This window comes from Felis catus, chromosome B1 (genome assembly GCF_018350175.1).
Source record: "Felis catus isolate Fca126 chromosome B1, F.catus_Fca126_mat1.0, whole genome shotgun sequence".
In the NCBI taxonomy this organism is placed as follows: domain Eukaryota; kingdom Metazoa; phylum Chordata; class Mammalia; order Carnivora; family Felidae; genus Felis; species Felis catus.
This window is the reverse complement of record NC_058371.1, coordinates 131101280-131124954: the sequence shown is the minus strand read 5'-3', so window position 1 is coordinate 131124954 and position 23675 is coordinate 131101280. Positions and strand designations below refer to the sequence as shown.

The window sequence follows — 23675 nt, the reverse complement described above, 5'->3', positions numbered from 1 at the left end:
TGTTTATGGTTACTGCATACTTTTCTCTTAACCATTCACTTAGCAAGCCTCTTGGTCCTCTGTCCCAGGGCTGACCCCTGGGGTGACATGAGAGCTAGATCACCCTGTCCTGCATGAGGAGCTGGATACTCCATAGGTGAGAAATCAGGAAAAAATATTTCTCTGCTTATGAGGTAAGAAAATTTCCTCCCCCCTTCTCCCTTCCCTCTCCCCCTCCTCCTATTCCTCCAAAAATAAATGGGATTGAATCCTAACTCCAACCTTTGGTGTATAAATAAAAATCTCTCCAAGAGTCAGTCCTTATGTCTCTGCTTTTCCAATGTAAGGATATTTTCATATTTCAGGGCCTCATTCCTCCTTGAAATCTAAATACTTAGAGAGATAGCCTTCAGTTTTCCTTGTACCCTGGGGCTTAATATAGGGACCTCCTCTAGGCTGTATCAGAGCATTTAACCAGACAGATGGCTAGAGATATAATTCTCATATCCTACAAAAACTATCAAGAGGCTAGGTTTCTTTACAAGAATATTGAGAAATTCAGGGAAGTTTTCTCTCACTGTGGAACTGCTAGTGAATACTGGCTTTCAACAACTCAAAGGTTGTTACTGCACTTCATTGATTCATTGCACACATGCAAATCTTACCCAGGGTGTCAAGGAAAATGTAAATAAAAACTTGTTTCCTTGTCATATTAAAATTACTGTTTATAATTTTATAGCATAAATGCAGAACCAGGTCTTCTCTAGAACAATAATCACAACAATCCTAAAATGTGATCTCTCCAAATATTGATTGCAATCCTGCCTTACACATTATGCCACCAATGGGGGAACACAGGAAAAGGGCCTATGGATTGAACAAGAACTGTCACTCGAGAAATGTTTTTCCTTTCTCTGGTATAGCTTAAAGCTGACTGGGGAGAGCACATATCACCACATTGATTATAAGCAAGAAACGATATCAATCTGAAGGTTGATTGGCCTTATAGGGTAATTGTCTTGAAAGATGGGGGCAGACAAACTTGAAGGATAGCCTGATATGTGGCAAGAAGCCTGCAAAGAGGATGAGACATCTGCCCTGGGTATCAGAATTAGGGAGCTCTTGGTAAAGGAAATCTACTGCTACCACCACTGTCCTTGGGTGCTGTAAACTGGAGAAGGAGGCTGCGGTCAACAACAGTTGAAGTAGAATGGTGAGAGCTAACCCTTGGGCCTACATATATGGCTCAAGTGCAAAGATCATAGTGGTCCTTTAGTAGCTGTGAGCCCTAGTTGTTCAGTGTGTGCTGTGAGTGAGATTCACTCAATATAGGCAATTTAGTGGTATTCCAACAGCCTAATCTTGTGTGACAGCATGAAAGAAATCCAATGCTGACTAGTGAGAGTTATCTTATCACCAGGTCACCCTTCCAAAATTAGGCCCCAGGGTCTTTGGATGACTATATGGTCAACCTCATACATTATGGTGGTGGTGGTAGAGTTGGACAATACCCTGACAATAGTCTGAAGAGCAATGGACCTACAGGAATCCTGGGCTAAATTAAGCATTCCATTCTGAGGCTACTGTGGGCCCTGGCTCATCCCAGGCACTGGAAACTTTTTCATGTTGAGGAAGTTCCCTTTTATTCCTAGTTTGTTGATTGCTTTTATCATGAGAGGGTGTTGAATTTTGTCAAATGCTTTTTCCATGTCTATTGAGAAGACCATGTGGTTTTTGTCCTTCATTCTATTGCTATGGTTTATTAATTGATTTTTGATTGTTAAACCAAGCTTGGATAAATTGTTGGGTTTAGTTTGCTAGTATTTCGTGGAGGATTTTTACACCTATATTCGTAAGAAGTGCAGATTTCTCCCACTTTCTGAAAGTAGAGCATTCCTAAGAAATCTTTCAGAAGCTGAAATGGCATAAAGCAGATATGCAATTAATTTATGTAGAAAAAATTTTGAGCATTCTTGGACCTGAAAAGTAACCTTTGTTAGGCTTTTCTGATACTTTAGGAAACATTTTGGTAACTGATACACACAATAAATTGAGATAAAGCACAGATAGATGCTCACAGACACATTCAAGAACTATAACAGCTTTACTCTAAGATGCTGAGTGTAGTTCTAGGGTGGGAGCTTGGTTATGGAACGCTTACTGCTCTGTGTGCATGCTGCCTCCATAAGGAATGGCTTGCTGCAAAACAAAAGCTGAATGCTATTTTTGCTTTTCACCTTTTTTTTCATAAAAGCAAAATTCTTCTTTGGATTTCTTTCAGTTAGCAAAAATAGGCACAAATTTAGGTCTTTTGCAAAAGCAAAATTACATAATGAGAACTTGAAAAAAGTTGGGGATACCTGTTTTGGTCTGTAGTTTTCTCGTGATGCATTTGGTATTGGTATTGGCATTGGCATCAGGGTAATACTGGCATCATAGAATGACTTGAGAAGTGTTCCCTTTTCTATTGTTTGGAACAGTTTGAAAAGAATTCTTCTTTAAATATTTGGTAAAATTTATCAGCCGTGTCATCTAGATTTGAATTTCTTTTCATGGAAAGTCTTATTACTAATTCAACTTTTTACTTATTATAGATCTTATCAGATTTTTATAATTTCTTAAATCATTTTTGATAGTTCATGACTTTCTAAGAATTTAGATGGTAGATTGAGTCTATTAGAAACAAATTTTCTCAGTTTTTGTTTATAGGGAAATGACTTTATTTTGACTTTATTTCTGAATGATAGTTTTGCTAGATACAAGATACTTGGATGATAGTTTTATTTATTTATTTTTATTTCAGCTCTTTGAATGTGTTATCCCATTGCTTTCTGACCTCCATTGTTTCTAAATGAATTTTTTTTTTCAACGTTTATTTATTTTTGGGACAGAGAGACAGAGCATGAACAGGGGAGGGTCAGAGAGAGGGAGACACAGAATCTGAAACAGGCTCCAGGCTCTGAGCCATCAGCCCAGAGCCTGATGCGGGGCTCGAACTCCCGGACCGCGAGATCGTGACCTGGCTGAAGTCGGACGCTTAACCGACTGCGCCACCCAGGCGCCCCTGACCTCCATTGTTTCTGATGTGAAGTCTCAGCTTTTAATTTACAGGGGCTCCCTTGTATGGGATGAATCTTTTTCTCTTATTGCTTTCAGGATTTTTTCTTTCTCTCTGCTTCTGAACATTATCACCATGATATGTCTGGATGTAAATCTTTTGCATTAGGTCATTGAGTGTTTGGATGTGTAGGTGAATGTTTTTCCTTAAACTTGTGAAATTTTCAGCCATTATTTCTTTAAATATTTTCTGCTTCTGTCATTCTCTTCTCTCTCCCAATACTCTTATTGCACAAACGGTGGTACACTTGAGACTGTCCTCTAATTTTCTCAGACTGTTAAAATTTTTTTTATTATTTTTTTCCTCTATTCTTCAAGTTTGGTTCTTCAACTTTGCTGATTCTTTTCTGTCAGCCCTTTCAAGTTCTAATAAAATTTTCATTTTAGTTACGTGCTTGTCATTATACCTTCCTTTACTTATTTAAGCATTGTTTCCTTTAGCTCTTTTTTTAAATTTTTTTTAATGTTTTTTATTTATTTTTGAGACAGAGAGAGACAGAGCATGAATAGGGGAGGGTCAGAGAGAGAGGGAGACACAGAATCTTAAGCAGGCTCCAGGCTCTGAGCTGTCAGCACAGAGCCCGACACGGGGCTCGAACTCACGGACCGTGAGATCATGACCTGAGCCGAAGTTGAACGATCAACCGACTGAGCCACCCAGGCGCCCCTAGTTCTTTGAACATGAGTAATAGCTACTCAAAAGTCTTTGGTTGCTAAGTTGGACATCTGGACCCTGTCAAAAGCAGATGTTGACTGCTTTTCCCCCTACTTATAGATCATTCTTTCCTGTTCCTTCGCATGTCTTTTATTTTTTTTGTTGTTGAAAAGTGAAATTTTTAGATAATATAACAATTCTGGAAACTGATACCTTTTTTCTGAGGCCTTTTGTTATTTGCTTGCTTAATATTTTACTGATTTGGCTGAACCATTGTAGTGAAGTCTGTTTCCCCTCAAGTATTCAGCTTGGAGAATGCAGTCTTGGGTACGCTCCCAATCATCCAGGGACGACTATGATTTGGCCTCTTTTTTACTGTCTCTTCCCTTGATATTGCTGTTAAGGTCTTTGTCCCTGTTGGTATCACAACCAGCTGTTAGCCTCTACCATTTCATGCTATTTGCTCTATTGTTCTTGACAATGTTCCTGGCATGAATTACTCTACACTCTGATCTATTTAAACTCAGTCCCCTTTACAGGATAGTCTGAGGCCAGTCTATGTGGTTTATTCTAACCCTGGGGTGGGGTGGGGCTCTCCTTAACAATTTTTATCCTAGTTATCTCTGGAAAACTTCCATTGGTCTACAGTTTAATTCATTGCTCTCATGGAGCTATCAGCCTCCTCTTAATTGTTTATCATCAAAATCTTCATTAATCTTGATGATATATTTAGATTTGAACTTCTTCATACTCTGTTCCAAATAAACTGAGTTCCCATGGGGACAGCTTCAGAACTCTCTGCTTTTATATTCTGCCTTGCCCCTCAGCAAAATCCCTACACCATTATTCTGGATGTGGAAGCAGGGTCAGTGGCCATTTCTCTTAGAGTGGTGTGCCTGCTTTATGAGCAGGGTATTAAGTGGGGATTTTCTTACAGTGAAATCTCTGCCCTACATGTTTGCTGGAGCAAGATCAGTGGGGTCCCAGTATTCTCAGCCTTCTGCATCTGGGGTAGAGCCTCTGACCTACAAGTGAGGGCTGAGTAGCAGAAAGCGATCCTTGACCTCTTTTCTGCACTTGCCTGGATTCAGCCTTTAAAACACAGAGCTGGGGGCACCTGGGTGGTTCGGTCAGTTAAGCATCTGGCTTTGGCTCAGGTCATAATCTCTAGGTCTGTGGGTTCAAATCCTGTGTTGGGCTTGGCAGCTCAGAGCCTGGAGCTTGCTTCAGATTCTGTGCCCCCCCCCCCCCCCCCGCCCTCTGCCTCTCTCCTGCTTGTGCTCTGTCTGTCTCTGTCTCAAAAATGAACAAACATTAAAAAATAAAATGAAATAATACAGAGAGCTGGAGGGGATAAATGCTGGCAGCCTGACCCTCTCTGGGAGACACCACAACCTGGAGTGGGAGTTGGGGGGAAGGAATTTCCATTTCTTGGCCACAGCCATGTAAGTGGAACTTCCATTTTCAAGTTGACGTCATGGCTGAAATGTACACGTTCTGACTGTTCTTACAGAGATCTAATAGATTTTTTTTAACTGAATGTTTTCATTTTCTATATGCCCTTAGGATAATTTAGAGACTTCAAATCGTATTTAAACATTTTATTTTCAGCAGTTATGGTTGTATTTGCAATGAAGAGTTTCCATAGAATTCATATCATCATTTTCTTATTTCATATGATACTCAAATAGTAATAGAAGTTAAAATTTGTTGAACAGTTAGTATTGCCAGAGAGAAGCTTCAGAATTTTACATGTTTTAACTCATTGAATTTTCACCTCAAATTTATGAAGTAGCTAATATTATGGATCCTATTTTATAGATAAAGAAACTGAGGGACACAAAGTTTAAGTAGTTTAACACAAGCTGTTAGTGGAGAGCAGATTTTGGATCCAAGCAGTCTGGTCCCTGAATTCATGTGCTCAAACATTTTGCTATTTTCACCATTTGTCAAATAATTCAAAGCCTCCAATTTGCTGACACCTACACATAATCACACCAAACCCCCTTCATATTATAATTAAATATTTGCTCCCACATAATAAAAGTCCTTCAAACTACTTTTACTCAGAAATTAGAATTTTAAAATATGTACAAAAAGTCTTTCTTCTTTCTAAGTCAAAGGGTCAATTTTGGTTCCTTCTTTAGCATCTATACCTAGACCACCTTCCACTTGTTGGTGAAGCTTGAGTCACTTCTAATGGTAGATAAAACTGATTCTAAATGTTTAATGAATCTTAAGTTTAAAATTCTAGGGGCACCTGGTAGCTCAGTCGGTTAAGCATCCTGCTCCAGCTCAGGTCATGATCTCATGGTTTGTGAGTTTGAGACTCACATTGGGCTCTCTGCTGTCATCACAGAGCCTGCTTCAGTTCATCTGTTTCCCTCTCTTCCCCTCCCTCTCTGTATCTCAAAAATAAATAAACTTAAAATTCTACAGGGTCAAGAGGTTACCACACAACTCAGAACCAGATTTTTCTATGTAGCTTACTTAACTACCACTTCCTTAAGAAAATAGCATTGTCAAAGCTGAAGTGATATTCCCAAAGTCTAAAAACATTTTAATAAAACTCATATTGAGTGTTATGGACTAGATTGTGTTCATTCCCTCAAAATTCATATGTTGAGCCCTAATCCCATATTTGACTATATATTGAAGATCGGGACTTTAGGGAGGTAATGAAGGTTAATTAAGGTCATAAGGATGGGCCCCAAGTCCAATAAGACTGATGCATTTTTTCAGTAAGATTTTATTTTTTAAGTAATCTGTACATCTTGCGTGGGGCTCAAACTCATGACCTCAACATCAGGAATTGGGTGCTCTAGAAACTGAGCCCACCAGGCACCTCAGGACTGATGTCTTTATAAGAAAAGGAAGAGACATAAGAGATTGCTCTTTCTCCCCATGCCACATACAGAGAAGAGACCATGTGAGGACACAGACAGAAGGTGGGTTTCTCCAAGTCAGGAAAAGTGAAGTGTCCTCACCGAAACAAACCTTGACGACATCTTGATCTTGGACTTCCAGAGTCTAGAACTGGAAGAAAATAGATTCTTGTTGTTTAAGCCGCCCAGTCTGTAGCATTTTTGTTATGGCAGCTATAGCTAACTAATACATTAAGCTTAACCCATATTATTTAGAAAGCAGCTATACTCATCACTAGACCACCAATGCTTGCTGCCCATATTAGTTGAAGAAATCAGTAAATAGAAAGAGAACTGAAAGAAAAGTCAAAGCTTTGTTATTTTAGCTTCATCAGGACATTCAATTTTTGCCATTTATTTGGAGTCTACTACCTATAAACTTAAACCTTATTTGGTCAAACCACTCATTGAGTCGTACGTGTATTTAGAGAAGAGATTTGAAAGTCAATTCTCATATAACTGGGCTTCTTTGGAAAGCAGCATCCAAGCATTACCACCTTGTGGAAAAAATTGAAGTATTTATGGCAGTATATACTCCAATATCTAAGTTTTCCTGAAGGTTAAATTTTCTCTTTAGCCATCTACATATGGAGGCTCTACTTAGGGCATAGCTTATGCACTCAACTACATGTCTTTTGTGGGGAACAAATAAAAAAAAGCCAAGTTTTTGGCTTTTATTTTGAAATTGCCATGTCGTGTTCTTCTCTTATTATTTTTCTAACTCCAAATGAATTTTAAAGCCACTCTAGAAGACAGTATGGAGGTTCCTCAAAAAATTAAAAATAGAGCTACCCTAAAACCCACTAATTGCACTACTAGGTATTTACCCAAAGGATACAGGAGTACCGTTTTGAAGGGACACACACAATGTTTATAGTAGCACTATTGACAATAGCCAAAGTATGGAAAGAGCCCAAATGTCAATCAATTAATGAATGGATAAAGAAGATGTGGTATACACACATACACACACACACACACACACACATATATTTACACACACAATGGAATATTACTTGACAATCAAAAAGAATGAAATCTTGCCATTTGCAACAACGTGGATGGAACTAGAGTGTATTGTGCTAAGTGAAACAAATCAGTTAGAGAAAGACAAATATCATATGACTTCACTCATATGTGGAATTTAAGATACAAAACAGATGAACATAAGGGAAGGGAAGAAAAAATAATATAAAAACAGGGAGGGAGATAAACCATAAGAGACTCTTAAATACAGAGAACAAACTCAGGGTGGCTGGAGGGGTTTTGGGTGGGGGGATGGGCTAAATGGTCAAGGGGCATTAAGGAGGACACTTTCTTGGGATGAACACTAGGTGTTATATGTAAGTGATGAATCATTAAATTCTATTCTTGAAGCCATTATTACACTATATGTTAACTAACTTGTATTTAAATTTAAAAAGGAAGGAAGGAAGGAAGGAAGGAAGGAAGGAAGGAAGGAAGGAAAGAAAGAAAGAAAGAAAGAAAGAAAGAAAGAAAGAAAGAAAGAAAGAAAGAAAGAAAGAAAGAAAGAAAGAAAGAGGAAGAAAATCCTAAGGGGGGAAAAAACATTTAACATAAATAAATTATAACTTCCCTCTCCCATTTTCCTCTTTTGCAAGGATATGTATTAAACCAAGCAAAAAGCAGAGAAAGATTAAAGATGCAAAAGTTATGGTTGAGCTAGGCAGCCTAATGCTAAATATTTCCTCTAGAGGAGGAATCAAGGGTGAAGAGGTGTTGCTACTTCTAAAGACGATGATTTACAAGTAGTTTAAATCTAACATGTTGTTTAAACTTATTATTTGAAAATTAAGGGTCTCTGATATTTAAAATTAACATTATTTTACAGATATTTTCATTCTTCCTCCAATAAAATCATTTTAGGGTATTGCAATCACAAAAAAACTAACTAACTAACTAACTAACTAACTAACTAACTAACTAATTAACTAAAGCCTTTTATCCTGTGTCTATTGACGTGTCTGAAGCCTGAACCTTCAGATAGCAAAGGAGGTGCATTGACTTATGCCATGGGCTTTTATCAAAAACCTTGCTCTTTCTCTCTTAGTCTCCCATGATGTCAGCTCACACCTCACTGTGGCTACCTGTCCTTTGCCATGATATGACCCAAGTGACCCTCTGAACTTGGTTCTCAGCTCTGGATAAAACTAAAATATGAAGGGAAAACCATTGGGTCTGCATCAAGGAAACTGTTCTGCCCTCCAACAACCAACACAACCACCAGCCTAAAATCTGCCTGTGACCTTAGAACTCCCTTTCCCCATCAAAACCAGATCTAACTCACTCCATGCAGATTGTAGCCCGTGAAGATCATGACACACTAGCATTCTGAGGTGCAAACTCTGTCCGTCTCTACGTCTGCCAAGACTAATGAAGTAAGGTAATTTCCAAAACGATGATTTACATTTTTCTTTCTGTATTTCCATAACCTGCCTTCAAACAACTAGCAGACACCATGGCTCCCTTGTGTGAGGGGAGGTCTGTGGCATGGAAGAAAACAGAATGTACATGCAAGAATGAAGGGCACATCATATCGTGGCTTTTAATTTTTGGAGTCTAAGCCCTCTGAGGAGATTGTGGTAGGCTTCTGAGGGTGAGAAGAGAAGGGCATATTAAAGCAAAACTCAAAAGAAGGAGAATCTCCTTCAGGAAAAGAGTGAGCCTCTGAGACTGGAGATGGCAAAATCTCCTTTTCAGTACCTGTAAGTGTGGGGTAGATCCTGAGTAAGGAATGGCTGTATGGTTTCCCAAAGATTCATTTGTTCTTCACAAGGATGAGAGCCGCAGACCTGCAGAGGGTGGACAACAATGGCACAATGGGAGTTTCTGAGGTAACTAGAACAGATGCTTTATGGTTGGAGTCTTTGGAATGCCTTGCTAACAGATAAAACCATCAGGGTCATTATAGTAAAGTGGTTGAAGTTAAATTTTAAACCAGTCTGGCCAGGTGAGGATTCCGGTTTGAAATCAACATATTGGACTCATTCAGATTTTAAACTAAGATTTCTGTGCACTCTATGGAAAGGTACCCATACATGCAACTGTCCCTACAGTTTGGCATTAGGGACAATAGAGATTCAACAATAGAGATTCAGACTTAGAGAGATTCAACAATAGAGATTCAACAATAGAGATTCAGACTTAGAAAGGAACCTCAATCCTTATCAGTATGAGACACTGACTTCCTCCACAAGAATTCAACAATAGAGATTCAGACTTAGAAAGGAATCTCAATCCTTATCAGTATGAGACACTGACTTCCTCCACAAGAAACACTATCAAATCCCTTGCAGGTGCAGGTGTCACCTCTAGAGGCCCTCCAAAGAAGAAGCTTCACTCAGGGAGATTTGGTCTCCTAAAGCCTGGATCACTGAACATATACTTACTTCAGACAGATGAGATAGAACAGTGGTGTTGATTGGTTGGGAAAGGTAAAAGAAAGAAAAAATAAAAAAGTGGAGGTGGAGAAATAAAATGAGAATATGAGTAAGAACATAAGAACCCACATTAAACTTTAGTTTTAAACACAGGACGTCACAGACTGTTTTATACCCATGGTACCCAGGATTTCTTAACATATTTGCCTTTGTTCTTGCCATCTTTGGGGAGAGTTAGAGGTATTCTGAGTGCCCAAATACCAAAAGTATTTGACTCTTTCCTTTAGCAGACTTTAAACAAATGTGACCTGAAGTCAGGTGTTTTGTTTTTTGTGTTTTTTTTCATAGACATATTATCAGTGTCTATTCCAGACATATAATAGATACCAAGAATTTTGTTGAGTGAATATATGGGCCATATTTTCAGTCTTTAGAGAGTGACAATGAGGGGGGACAAGATTAAGAAGATGAATTAAAATCAATTAATTAATTATGAAGATGAATAATTTAAATGAACATTGATAAGAAATAACCTAATACAGTTTTCTCAAGCACCAAGAAAATTATTTCAATTATATGCCTTTTCTCCACATTATATGCCTTTTCTCCACATTTTCTTATGGACTTTGGTGGAGAGTGTGGATCTCCTGGTTTTAAGCATTGATCTTGTACTTATGAACTTTGTGACTCAGTGCTCTCTGGATCTGAGTTTCTTCTGTAATAAACTAGTTATAATAGCATTGTTGTTAAAAACTAGATAAAATAGTACCTGTAAAAATCTATTATAAACTAAAAAATATTGTATAGTGCTAGGGTGATATTATCACAAATATCACAATGCTGCCTTCTCTCCTGTTGAGATAAAAGACCTGATAAATTCCTTTTCTGAGGATCTAAATATCTGATTGTATTGCACTTACACACATGCACACACACACACACATACACACACACACACACACACGATCACAAACACAAATCCTACCACACCCCACACACACATCACTGCTCTGAAAACATTAAATTAAATTTTTTTCCATATGGCTCAGAACATCTGGTGATTAACAGTTAAATAAAATTAACAAGGCCTTCCATTTTTATTAGGCACATAGTCATCCATTGGAAGCAATAGCTATTTCCAAAAGATCTCTGTTTTCTAGTTCCCTTAAGTTCCAAGTTTGCCTGGCTGACCTGGCTTTGAACCTTGCTCCCTTGTAGATAAAGGGAAAGTCTTTGGCTTACTATGAAGGAGCCAACCTTTCTCCATGCGTCTCATTGTGAGACTTCCATGCATCCCTGCTGTGCTTGCTATAAATCAGGGGACCTTCAGCTTTGATGTTTACTGCTTTTTATTTTTTTTATTTCTTTTTGTCTGCACTACCAAATATCCTAATTGTGTGTGGGTGTGTGTGTGTGTGTGTGCGCGTGTGTGTCTGTGTGTATTATGTGTGACAAGCTTGTTCTATAGTGCATGTTAATGACTTTTTTAGCCATGGGCATTTTATTGTAGTAGCATCATGTTCAAACTGAGAAATAATTTATATTCCACCATGCCCTGGCAACATTCATTGCTACTAATATGGAAATAGTGTGGAAATGGACATTTTCTTGTGACATATTGCTTAATAAATTATAAACATTATCCTATCAGAACTGACACTGGTACATAAATGACAACATAAATGACCATTTGCAATATCAGGTGGCTTATGGTTCAGCATGAATATTTATTATGATTTAATATGAATACTTAATATCCAGTATAAAAGGTTGTATATGTCATTACCAGTAAAATTAAAGGTGCTTTGGTGATTTTAACATTTAAAAGTCATAGAGTTTAATAGCCTCACTAGGATCTTCATATTCTAAATGATTGATTTTAAAGCTCCATAGGCTTCAAGAGGTGACTAGAGAACTCATTTCAATTGCATTAAACTACAAAGAAAATGTATCTTTAGACACCATCTGGCTACTTATCAAAACAGATATGTAAGAACATTTTCACACTTACCGTTTCAAATGAAATGAATGCAGAGTAAAAATTATTTCCTTAATAGAGTAGGTAAAAATATATGCTGACTATTTTTCTGACTTTTAAAATTCTTCCTTTGCCATTTAACCACAAGTGTTATTTTATAGTTACCAGCACCCAAGGAGCTATTTTAAAGTTCTCTAACTCATTTACCCATTTTCTAGATGAGGAAACTGGCCTTTGAAGACAAGCAACTTGCCCCTGGTTTTGTTAGCTAGGTGGTAGCTTCCGGAAAATGCAGCTTTCTGCAGTTTTCACATATAGTGTTACACTTCCACTGTGCTGAGAGAACAGACAGATTTGGCAATGTCACAAGTCTCTTAGACCTAGGAATCTGACCATTTCTTAAGTGATTTGTATGTGTTCATGGGTGGCTCGATATAATAAAACAACAACCACAACAACAACTACAATGTGTAAAGTACTTTATAGAGGACTTTTCACATTCAGTATATTCCTGAATTCTTAGAACTGATGATCTTTCCACTGCACTGTTTTTGTCTTTTTAATCCAGAGCCATTAATAATTTCAGTGTTTATAATTACTTTGGGAGACTAAAGCTTCTTGTGGTTGCATTGAAAAGAGTCCCTATGTTTATGTGAAAAAAGTAAAACCCTGAGCCTCTTTCTTTGCGTTCTGGATTTTTGAGTTATGCCTGCTAATCAGGAGTTGTAGTGAGTACAGTCATCTACAATAGTTTATCCTGGCTTGGGGGAAGGTGTGTACTTTGACCAAAGCTATAGAAAAGAGCAGAAAGAATTGTGAGGAAGCGATGTTCAGTGATTGTCCAAGTTTGCTTTCTTAAACTATAAAGACTGAACACACTAGTTAAAAGAGCTGTGTAGACTTCAAATGGCAACTAGGCCTTTTAACAATAACACCGTCAGGCAGAAGAAGGTCTAGAGAGAGGGTGAGTATTGAGATTTCCATCTTATGGCAGGGATGGAGGTAGAAAAATACTCATACCTCTAAAGAGAAAATAATAATTCTGCATCTGCATTATTGTCCACAAGTTCTGGATTAGGTCATGAGCCAAGAAGATGGCTTGAAGGATGGTGTTTTAGTAATCTATTTCTAGATTTAGAGGCTTAAAATTATAATGCTTATTATTTCAAAGCTTGTGTGGGGCAAGAATCCTGGTGCAGCTTAGCTGAATGATCTGGTTCAGGATCTCTAATGAGGTTGTAGTCAGGATGTTGAGTGGAGCTGAAGTCATCGCAAGGCTTGACTGGGGAGAGAAGATCTTCCAACATGACTCACTCACATGGCTGTTGGCTGGAGGGCTCAGTTCCTTACCATAAGGGCTTTTTCATAGGTCTGCATAAGTTTTTTTATGACATGGCAGCAGGCTTGCCCCAGAATGAATGATCTGAGAGAGAGTGCCGGTTGAAGGCTATAATGCCTTTTATGACATAATCTGGGAGGTCAGCCATTCACTATCACCAGTTTCTATTCATTAGAAGTCAGTCACTAAGTCATATTCAAGGGGAGGGGAATTAGGCTCCAGCATTTGGGAGATGAACTATAAAAGGATTTGTGGACATATTGGATGTCCACAGATGAGTTCATGAGTGTGTATGTAATTTAATGCTTAGAATTAGACTCATTCTGTGCTCCCAGTACCCAGCATGGTGTCTAGCTTCATGATAGGCACAATGATATATAATAACAATGACATCATTGTTTTATGGAATTATTGAGTGCATTTGCCGTTTAAAAAAATATTTGACATTAATCTGGCACTTAAAGAACAGGCAAGTTTGTTTTTCATAGAACTATCTATTGTGTGATTACAGGTTCTGCTTTACAACTTCCCAGCCAGACTATACTTTTAAAAATTTATTTGAGATACAATTGACATACAGCATTGTGTAAGTTGACTTACACATGACTGCCACTGTAGCATTATCTAACACTTCTTTCATGTCACATGATTATCATTTCTTCTAGGGTGGAAACAATTAAGTTCTAATCTCTAAGCAATTTTATGTTTATAATACAATTTTGTTGTCTATCAGACTACATTTTTAAATGGTTTAAGACAAATTCTCAAATAGAAATCAAACAGTAGTTTTTAAATTTTATTTTATTAATTGGATTCACTGTTTGTGGCACCTCTTTCTCAGTTGAAAGTGACATAGAAAGCAGGCATCTGACAATTTCTTACAGTTGACCTCTCTTGTGTAATTGTGAAACACAAAACATACTGGAGAAGAACATAGCACTACTCTTGACCACCACTAGATGTCCTCTGTTGGCTATTCTTGTCTATAATAATTTTTTGCTTGATTTCTGTCCTTTTGTTTAGTTCTGCAAAATTTTATAAGCACATATATCTTAATGATTTTTTATAATAGCCATTGGAAAAGGCTGATAAAGACACAGTTAAACACTGTGAGCTAGTCTGAATTAACTGAACAGGTATGTGGAGTCCGTGAGAGATTTTCGAACTCAGTAAAGAAGTTTTTTTGACTTATTTAAACTTTTTTTTAGCTACAATAGTTTTCCCAGCAATTTCCCCAAATCACTTTTTCCTTCTCCCCCTTATAGTGCGTCTCTTTCCTCCCCATATTTATATATTTCTTCATCTATAGAGATGAAGGAAAAAAAAAGTCCACCTCCATTTAAACTGAACTGTGTCTATTTCATGTTCTTGGCTTTGAAAATTGTCTTTCATGCTATGTGCTTTTCCAGATATAGAAATAATTGGATACTGCTGTAAGTTCAAATAAAAGTATGTCTAAGTATTTCATAAGAGCAAAGGATGATAAATTGTACTAAGAGCTGGCTGCTCATGGGCAAGTGATGTTCAATAAGCACCTCAAAGTTTTAAGTTCTTCACATTTCATTTTAATTAATGGATTTGGGATAGGATCCCTCCCCTTTTTAAAAGAATCTTACTTAGACACATTTACTATGATTTCATAACCTCATAGACTATCTTTGACATAAACTATTTTGTAACTCCCTCTTTTTTTTTTTAAATTTTTAATGTTTATTTATTCTTGAGAGAGACAGAGTGCAAGCAGGGGAGGGGCAGAGAGAGGAGACACAGAATCCAAAGCAGGCTCCAGGCTCTGAGCTGTCAGCACAGAGCCTGCCACGGGCTCAAACTCCTCAACCATGAGATCATGACCTGAGTCAAAGTCAGACTCTCAACCAACTGAGCCGCCCAGGTGCTCCTATAAATCCCTCTCTTTATTCAAGCTTCAACCCTAGAGTCTAATAGAAGCATTTTAATTTTTATTAAATCCAGAACTTCCTCAACTTTTTTTCCCTTTTTATTCACACCTTACATCTTTAGGATATTATCTCTTTGGATACGATCTTCCCTCCTGATGGGAAATTTCTACATAAAATTCTTCTCTTCTTCTAATTCACCAGTTTTCTAACACCTGGAATGTATTCCATTAAATCACAGCTTATAGAGCAACATAAGGCATAAAATTGTATTTTTCATTATCCCTTAAGGAATTAAGTGAATTTAATGGGCCATTACTAACAATATTAGTAATAATATTAATCCAAGTGTTAGGGAATTAAAAGCATGACTATACTGGAGTAAAGGAGTTGGTACAGATTGGTTCCAAAGAAGTATGTCATGTGCATAATTGGTCAAGTAGAGTCACTATTTACTTAGTAGATAGAGACTATGAAAGGGTTGCTAGAGAGTATAGTACTGGGATTGTAGAAGAACAACAATTTGGAAATTGCTAACCACAGTTAAGGTGATACTTTAAAAAGAAATGAAGAAGAAAAACTCCCAGGAAGCAACAGGTCAAATGTAATACAATGTGGTTCCTGCACTTAAGTCCAACCTCTCGAAAACCCTTCTTGGAGGATTCAGTCATAAGAAACCACAATAGGTACAGAAATGAGAGAAAGTGAAAAGATAAAAAAGGGGTATTATAAGGAAGAGATTGAGAGAGACAGAGACAGACACGCATATATGGAGAATGATAATCCATTATAAAACTCAGAACAACTTAGGCAACATTCAAAGGGAAAGATTGGACAAGGGTATTGGAGGTCACATTTTTCTTTTTGGCCTACACCTTCCTCAGAGAAAGACATTACAAATTTGGGGATGAAGGGGGCTAATGTTGAAAGGAACAAAGATAATTTTCAAGAAGCTAGTAAGGATATTTTTGGAGGAAATTTTTGGAGACCGTATGTGTTGCCCAATGTTGTCTTTGCAATGAGAATTTACTTTGATTCTGAAAAGCTAAGTAAGAAAGGGAGGTTTGCAAAAGAATAATTAGGAAGATTAACAGCATGGTTTTACTTCTGTGATTTTGAGCTCAGGTTTTAGGCATTGAAAATAAAAAATGAAGAAAATATTAAGATATGAAGCCCTTTTCATGATTACATATATGTGTTTCCTATAATATACACTGTGGCCAGATATTCAGAAATAACCTTCAATGGTGTGGGACAGTATGAAAGCCAAAAACAAGGAGGGATCCACCAAAAAACAAAAGCAAGTCCTGGCCAACTTGATTTTTAAGCATTTTTTTTTTTTTTGAGACATGGAACACAAACAGGAGGAGCAGAGAGAAGAATGAGATATATATGCTGTAATCTCATATGGATCATCTGATCTAAACTCCAGTACTTGTAAAAAGGATATGAGTTCACCCAACCAGCCTTTGAAATAAATAACCACATGTGTAAATCAGTAAGCAGAACTCAAAAAATTTCACAAAAGTGAAAAGGAAATCAGCGATAATCTGGTGTAACTTTCTTTTTATCTTCTAATGAAATCCTTTTATTGCATTCTTGATAATGAAAACCATATTTCCATTGGAACTTTTTTTTTAATTGAGTGAACTCCCTGTTTCCCCAAAATACCAGTGAATTTTCATTCGTAGACTCTTCCTTGTCTCTAGGTGCTTCAGATTCACTTAGTTGAATGCAATATCCATGTCAAGGGGAATGAAAAACATGAGTCTACTGCTGAGGTGGTAGACAACATTACAGAGAAAAATAAGAATATAATAATAATCATTATGAGAAAATTTGTCTAGAAATTCAATGTGACAGCTAGATGGTAGCTTTATCATGTAAAATTACAGCTGGTATAGGTAGCAAGCCACATTATAAATGATGAAGCAAGAGTTAGGGAGGTGGAGATTCAATCTGGCAGATCTGCAACCAGAGGTAGAGGTTCAAGAACACACAGAGAGGGCCAGGGAAATGAGCAAGTACTATTGACAACCAGACTGAGGAGAGAGGCAATCTGCAACAAAGCGTACCTATAGGCCATCAGTAAATCATTTTAGATTTACTGACTACTTTTTAAAAAAATGGTGTGGGAGCAATTTGTACAGAACAGATATGGAAAATGATTTTAATAATCACCGACATTCCTTTTTCACAAGGTAAATGTTTTATGTATTATGTAACTTATATAAACATTTAATGAGTCAAAATTAAAAAAAAAAAAACTAAACAGATATAGTAAAAATTACCAGAAATCACCCTACCATGAGAAAACCCTATTTACTGCTTAGCGATCTTTTCCTTTAGTGCATCTTTCTATGCCCACACATGTGCACACACAGAAACATACACACAAAATATATTATTTTGTATTAGCACTTATCTTTTCAAGTTAGTTTTTTTTCCCCCTAAACTTCTCTCTTCCTTTCCTTTCCTTTTCTAGCCTTTTGTGCCACCTCTAGGTGATCCATGTTATAAACTTCATGTGTAACTTTCCATGGGCATCTTCATGCTCAAAATAATACATGCATACAGGGTTCCCTTTAGTCACAGTTTGTTTTACGAAAGTGGGATCATATTAGATAAGTTGTTTCTGCAACTTGATGTTTTTCTTGAAGTATTTATACTTTATTTGGTGGCTCTCTAGTGCTCCCCCAAATATGGCAGTAGAGTACCCTATGATAGAAATGTGTCATGATCTATGTTGCTCGTAAATGGCTTCTCTTTGTCTCAGCTTTTTGCCATGATAAATGTGAAATAATCATCCTTGTGTATATAATCTTATTCACCGATGCTCTTATTTCTACGGGGTAATTTCCCAGGAGTGGGATTGCTGGGTTTACAGACATGTACCTTGTAAATTTTTAATTGACACTGCCAGATGGCTTTCCAAAAAGCCCACAACTATTCACATTTCCACCTTTTTCCCTACATCCCTGCCAGTAGTGAGATGATTACATTTATTTCATTTCTAGCAGTCTGATGGGTGAGCTGTGATTGCTGTTATTATTGTAATCTGCATTTTCTCAACTACTAGTAACTGCTTGTTCACAGGTTTGGTCATTTTTTAATTATATGCCTGAGATTAGAGTGTAAATAAAATTTTAATACATTTTTACATCATCAGGAATAAATACAAGAGGTGAAAGAGGATAAAACTCTTAAGTATACTCCTTGTAATAGCAAGCATTCCATGAACCTCTATGGTATCACTAAATCCTGACGCAATTAGAGAGTCCACCAACATCCCAGGAGAATGGGTGAGCAGCCTTAAGGTAATTCATTCACTGGTAGAGAGCTGAAGCTCAGATAGTATCTGTTCTATGGTATATACATAATTTTTAAATTAATAAGTGGTTGGGCTAGAGGATTTAAAGATAAAAGGAAGCAATTACATGGGTGGTAGGTAAATGTGGTTGGACTCAGCATATCAATAAAAAAATGTCTAAATCCTGAGGGGGAAAGTGAAAAAGGGAGAGATGCATTGAACATTCTAGAGACCTGGTTGGCATGAAAAGCCATAACACAGAAGCTAAGGCAAGAATGTATGTGTTCTGATGTAGAGAGTGCATATCTGGGTGAGAGGCCATGTTTGAAGGTCTTGCTCCTAGTTATCTCTAATTCCACTTCAGCCAACATCTCTCGGTATGTCTCTTGACAGCATGAGACCTGGGTAACCATCTGACTTCTCAGCTTCAAGCCCAGTAGTTTTTTCCATTACTTTGCCCATGATCATTTGTAAAATAACTAGGACTTGTTTTAGGCCAAATGCTAGGCTGGATTATTTTTTATTCTGAACCCTTTATAAGTTTACATATCTACTTTAAACTCTTGTAGATTAATATATCCATACATTTCGAGGCAATCTAAAGGTGAATTTTTCAAAATCAGTTTGGTCATTTGTCTTCCACAACAGTGATAAAACATCTTTGACACCATTGATGAGAGCACGCAGGGTTCCTCGAACTTCAATAATTCAAATGTGTCTAAAGGTATTGATTTTATGTTCAGTATAATAGAATTTTAAGTAGGGAGATAAAAATAAAGCAACACTAAAAATAGGTTGAATGGATTATATATATACAAAAAAAAATCCTTACATTACAGGTTTTGATTGAAGTTCCAAAGCATGTCTTTACATACAGATCCCCTTCACAAAGGGTAGGAAATATAGCAGCAAGGCATTTAAGAAAATTTTCTGATTGATCATTGGTTTACCACTAAGTTACACTGATACAAGGATACCCCCTAGGAAAACAAGCTTAAAAATAAAAACACAATATGCCAGACATGCCACGAGATTTCATTATGTACAATGAGTTCTCTCAGCATCAGCTTATACAAGAGTAGAAATGGATCTGTTGAGAGAGAAGCTTTTTCAACAATAATAAATAAGGAGAGTGAGGAAGACATTTGTCTTTACCTTAAGCCAAGTGAAGACTCTACCCAGAAAGGTCATCCAGAGGGGCAAAGTAATATAGCACTCCAGAGGCTAAATCAATATCTGTAAGCCAGACCAAAAAAATTGCTGAGAATCCCAACGCCAGATAACAATATGCAAAACAAACTTGAATTCACTCTTCTCCTAGGACAACTGAGTGGAAATGGTGGCTAATAAATGGGGCTGAAGCTGGCAGGGTAAAGAGAGAAGTTCTTCCTATGGGAAATCCCCAGTCTTACACTTCCAGCTTATAAACCTGAAGGAATAATAAGCTGAGGAAACAGATAACTAAATGGAATAAGAATTTGGTGTTACCAGCGGTGAAGCCAAAGTGGAGGTTAAGGTGATTAAGGAACAGTTCTTTAGATGGGCAAGTCTACTCTAGACTCCGGCAACAACCGTAAGGAGTTAATTTACCTGCAAAATCAGAGGGAACTCCTCACAAGACTGTTTTCACTTCTAACACCAGCTGCAATTTCAAGGGTCCCCAGGGCCACCCTCACTTCCAGCCAGCTGGCTACAAATGGGGAGGTCCTCATGGACTCCCCAAGGTTTAATAATTTATTAGAACAATTCACAAAACGCAGGAAAGTACCATACATAAGATTATAGTTTTATTATAACAAAAGAATACAAATTAGAACCAGCCAAAGAAGAAATGCAAAGGGAAGACATGGAACTGAAAGTTACAAACTTGAAACGGTCACGTCTACAGGGCATGTTATTCCCTTGGCATTAGTGATGTGTGGTAATAAGCATATAGAGTATTGAAATCCAGGAGGCTCACTTGACTTTGGTGTCCAGAGACCTTATTGAAGGTTCATTGTTTAGGCAGGATTGATTGAATCATGGCCTGCATGGTTGAACTGGATCTCTAGCCTCATCCCTCTTTGAAGTCATCTGGCTAAAAGTTCCAAGCTTTTCATCACATGGTTGTTTTTCTGGTGTGGCCAGACCTCATCTTAAGACTATTGATATTGCCCAACCCACACAGTCATTGCATTAACATAAATTATAAGGTGTGGTCCAAGGACCCACCATGAATGTTAAAGACACTCCTACCCTCTGAGAAATTCCAAAGGTTTAGAATTTACCTCCCATGAGCCAGCAGAAAAGGCCATACTTCTCTCTGGATAAGATTAATTCTTCACTACAAAAGTGTTTTCATTATTTCAAGGATTGCGTGTTCATATTAAAATGACACTGCTTTTGTGAAATATAACTAAAAGAGACTAAAATCCAAAGACAGGGAAAGAACTAGCCCAATAAGAGGATTTGAAGCATAGGTGGGAGAATGGATAGTTGCTTATGAGTACATACTCTTGAGTTCACTTCTCAATACATCTGTTAGCTGACACAGGCTTATTTTGAAACTGCATTTGTATAAAATCAAAGTCTAAGCTCTTCCCATTATACCATGTGGTCATATTTTACATTTCTCAACAGAAATGAAGTTATAGTTTTAATTTGCAGAATGAATACAATTCTATCTGCTTAATTTTTCTTATCCAGAATAGGAAGCTTGTACCCATATCTTCAAGATGTTTTATTGTATATAATCTTTAATTCATTATAGGACAACACTATGATGGAAGCTGTATGGATAATTCAGAGGACTTTCTCATGTTGAAAATTAAACTAGTAAGGAAGTTGGATTAACAATATGTTTCAATATAAACTACTTTAAAAGCCATTTTACAAAAATAAATTTAAAAAAAGATAATACTGCAGTGGAGATGTGATCCAGCTTTTGTCACTCTGCTTCACACAGTCTGAATATCAACATTAATGTAAAAAACAGTTGAGTTGGTCAGAAAGCCAATTTATGAAAGAGTACTAATGAGATATAAGTCAATTCATTTCATTGTATAATAAAATGGTCATGGACTGCTCCCGTATGAAAAGAATACATTGTCTTCATGTGGGTAAAAGGAGTTGAAAATGGAAAAGATTGCTTCCGGGGTACTTGGGTGGCTCAGTCAGTTAAGTGGCTGACTCTTGACTTTGGCTTAGGTCATGATCTCACAGTTCCTGGGATCAAGCCCCAAATCAGGCTCTGTATTGACAGTGCAGAGCCTGCTTGGGATTCTCTCTCTCCCTCTCTTTCTCTGCCCGTCCCCCATGTGTGCAAGCACATGTGTGGTGCACTCTCTCTCTTAAATAAATAAACATTTTTTAAAAATTGCTTTCATTGAACTTTTTAATATTTTGTTTAGGAAAACTTATGAGATATTATTTTTCATAATTTGCAATAATTTTAATGATTTTTTAATTAAACAACTTAAAAGTAATTACCAAATGTCATGCTTTCTCTTTCTCCCTTCAAGATTTTAATATTCAAAGCAGAATTCATTTCAAGTATGAATTCTGTATTCCAAAACAAAACAATGGGTTGGAATTCTACAAGTCCTTTTTTTTTTTTTTTTTGACTTGTCCAAGAATGGGATACCAAGTGGTGAGGTTATGTCTTTAACTGTTCCATGAAAAGTATGTATTCCAAAGAAAACCCTAAGGCTGATTTTAACCTTCCACCTTCCTGCCATGTTTCATCTGCTGCCTCCTATTCTCATCTCCTATATCTTTATTTATCTTCTACTTTTACTTCAAGTCCATGACTTCTGTGTATCCAGGCCAATCCTCTTCTGAATGTCCTGTTCAGGAGTTGACATTCTTAGGACATTTCCTGTCTCTGCTCTTTCCTACTTAAGACATTTGCCTCTTCTCAGAGCATAGGTTCATTGGTTAAGATGGATTAAACTATTATCCATTCCAGGTACCTTGTTTGAGTTTTAAGGACTTATTCTCTAAAAATAGTGGACTTAATCTAAATGCTAGAGCAGAATTCCTGGAACAAAATCACTTTTCCTACTTGGAACATACTTGATTTCCTACTCATAGAAGCAGATTTATGAGGCAGAAGAGGCAGGCTTTGAAAAGTTGGGCACTGAGTTTATATCTCTATCACTTATTAGCTGTAAGACCTAATGAAGTTAGCTAAGCTTAATATGCTTAATGAGGTTACCTACCTCATAAGTTTGTGGTGAGGATGAAATGAGATAATGTATGTAAAGTACTTCCCTCATGGTAAATGCTCTAAGGAGTGTTAGCTATTATTATTCCTATTTATCTATCATCTTAAAACACTTGGGAATATTTATGAATAGAACAGAATTCATTCTAATTTTCCAAGTTCAAGAGATACCTTAACTAACAAAGGTTAAATAATTACTAGATTGATGCCACCTAAAAAAGCATGTGTTCCTTTTGGGTAGCTGGGGGTTTGGCTGCAGGTTTTTCTTATTAGCTGCAGCAAATTGTGCTCTCCACAATCAGATGGGGCCAATTGCTGATTTGAATGCTTGGTGTGTGCTTACCAATGTGAAGGGAATATAGTACTGTTTTCTGGGTGACGAAAAGTAAAATTAGCTTTTGTATTGGATTTTGCATTATAAAGAAGAATATGACTGTTCACCCTGCCTCTTATTCCTGGCATGTGTTAAATGGGTGGTTAAATATCTCTGGTTTTAGTCCCAGTGCAATTTTTAATGGCTATTTTTTGCCCTGTTCAAGCTGATGTGAGTCATACATTTACCTTAATATGTAAACGTGATTAACTATCTTCAGGTAAATGTATGTAATTTGATGACATAAATACAATAAGTGCAAATACCATGAGCTATTATTTTGTTGCTGGATACTCATTCTATTCTCTATCTCATGGTGGCAAAATGGCTAAAGTCCCAGCTTTGTTGCTTCCCTTTATGGAACCAGTGTATAGTATTCCTGGAAAGGTACTTATAAGAATATCTTTCTTGCTATTTAATTTTCCTATAAAGTTGATAGTGGCTGCCTTGAAAAATCAACTTAGAAACATATAAAGAAAAGAGAAAACCTTTCAGAAAGT

General features: G+C 37.0%; 1 long non-coding RNA gene across 2 annotated transcripts; it reads right to left on the bottom strand.

Annotated features, from left to right (window-relative positions):
* Positions 1-6125: 6125 nt before the first annotated feature.
* On the bottom strand, positions 6126-13472 carry LOC111560166. Of its 2 annotated transcripts, none has more exons than XR_002741830.2 (3): positions 13373-13472; positions 9400-9488; positions 6126-6787 (listed from the first exon to the last, which is right to left on the bottom strand). It is a non-coding gene; the product is annotated as an uncharacterized LOC111560166 (long non-coding RNA). The 2 variants fall into 2 exon arrangements; XR_006596953.1 differs by having other exon boundaries at positions 13075-13453.
* Between the last annotated feature and the right edge of the window lie 10203 nt (positions 13473-23675).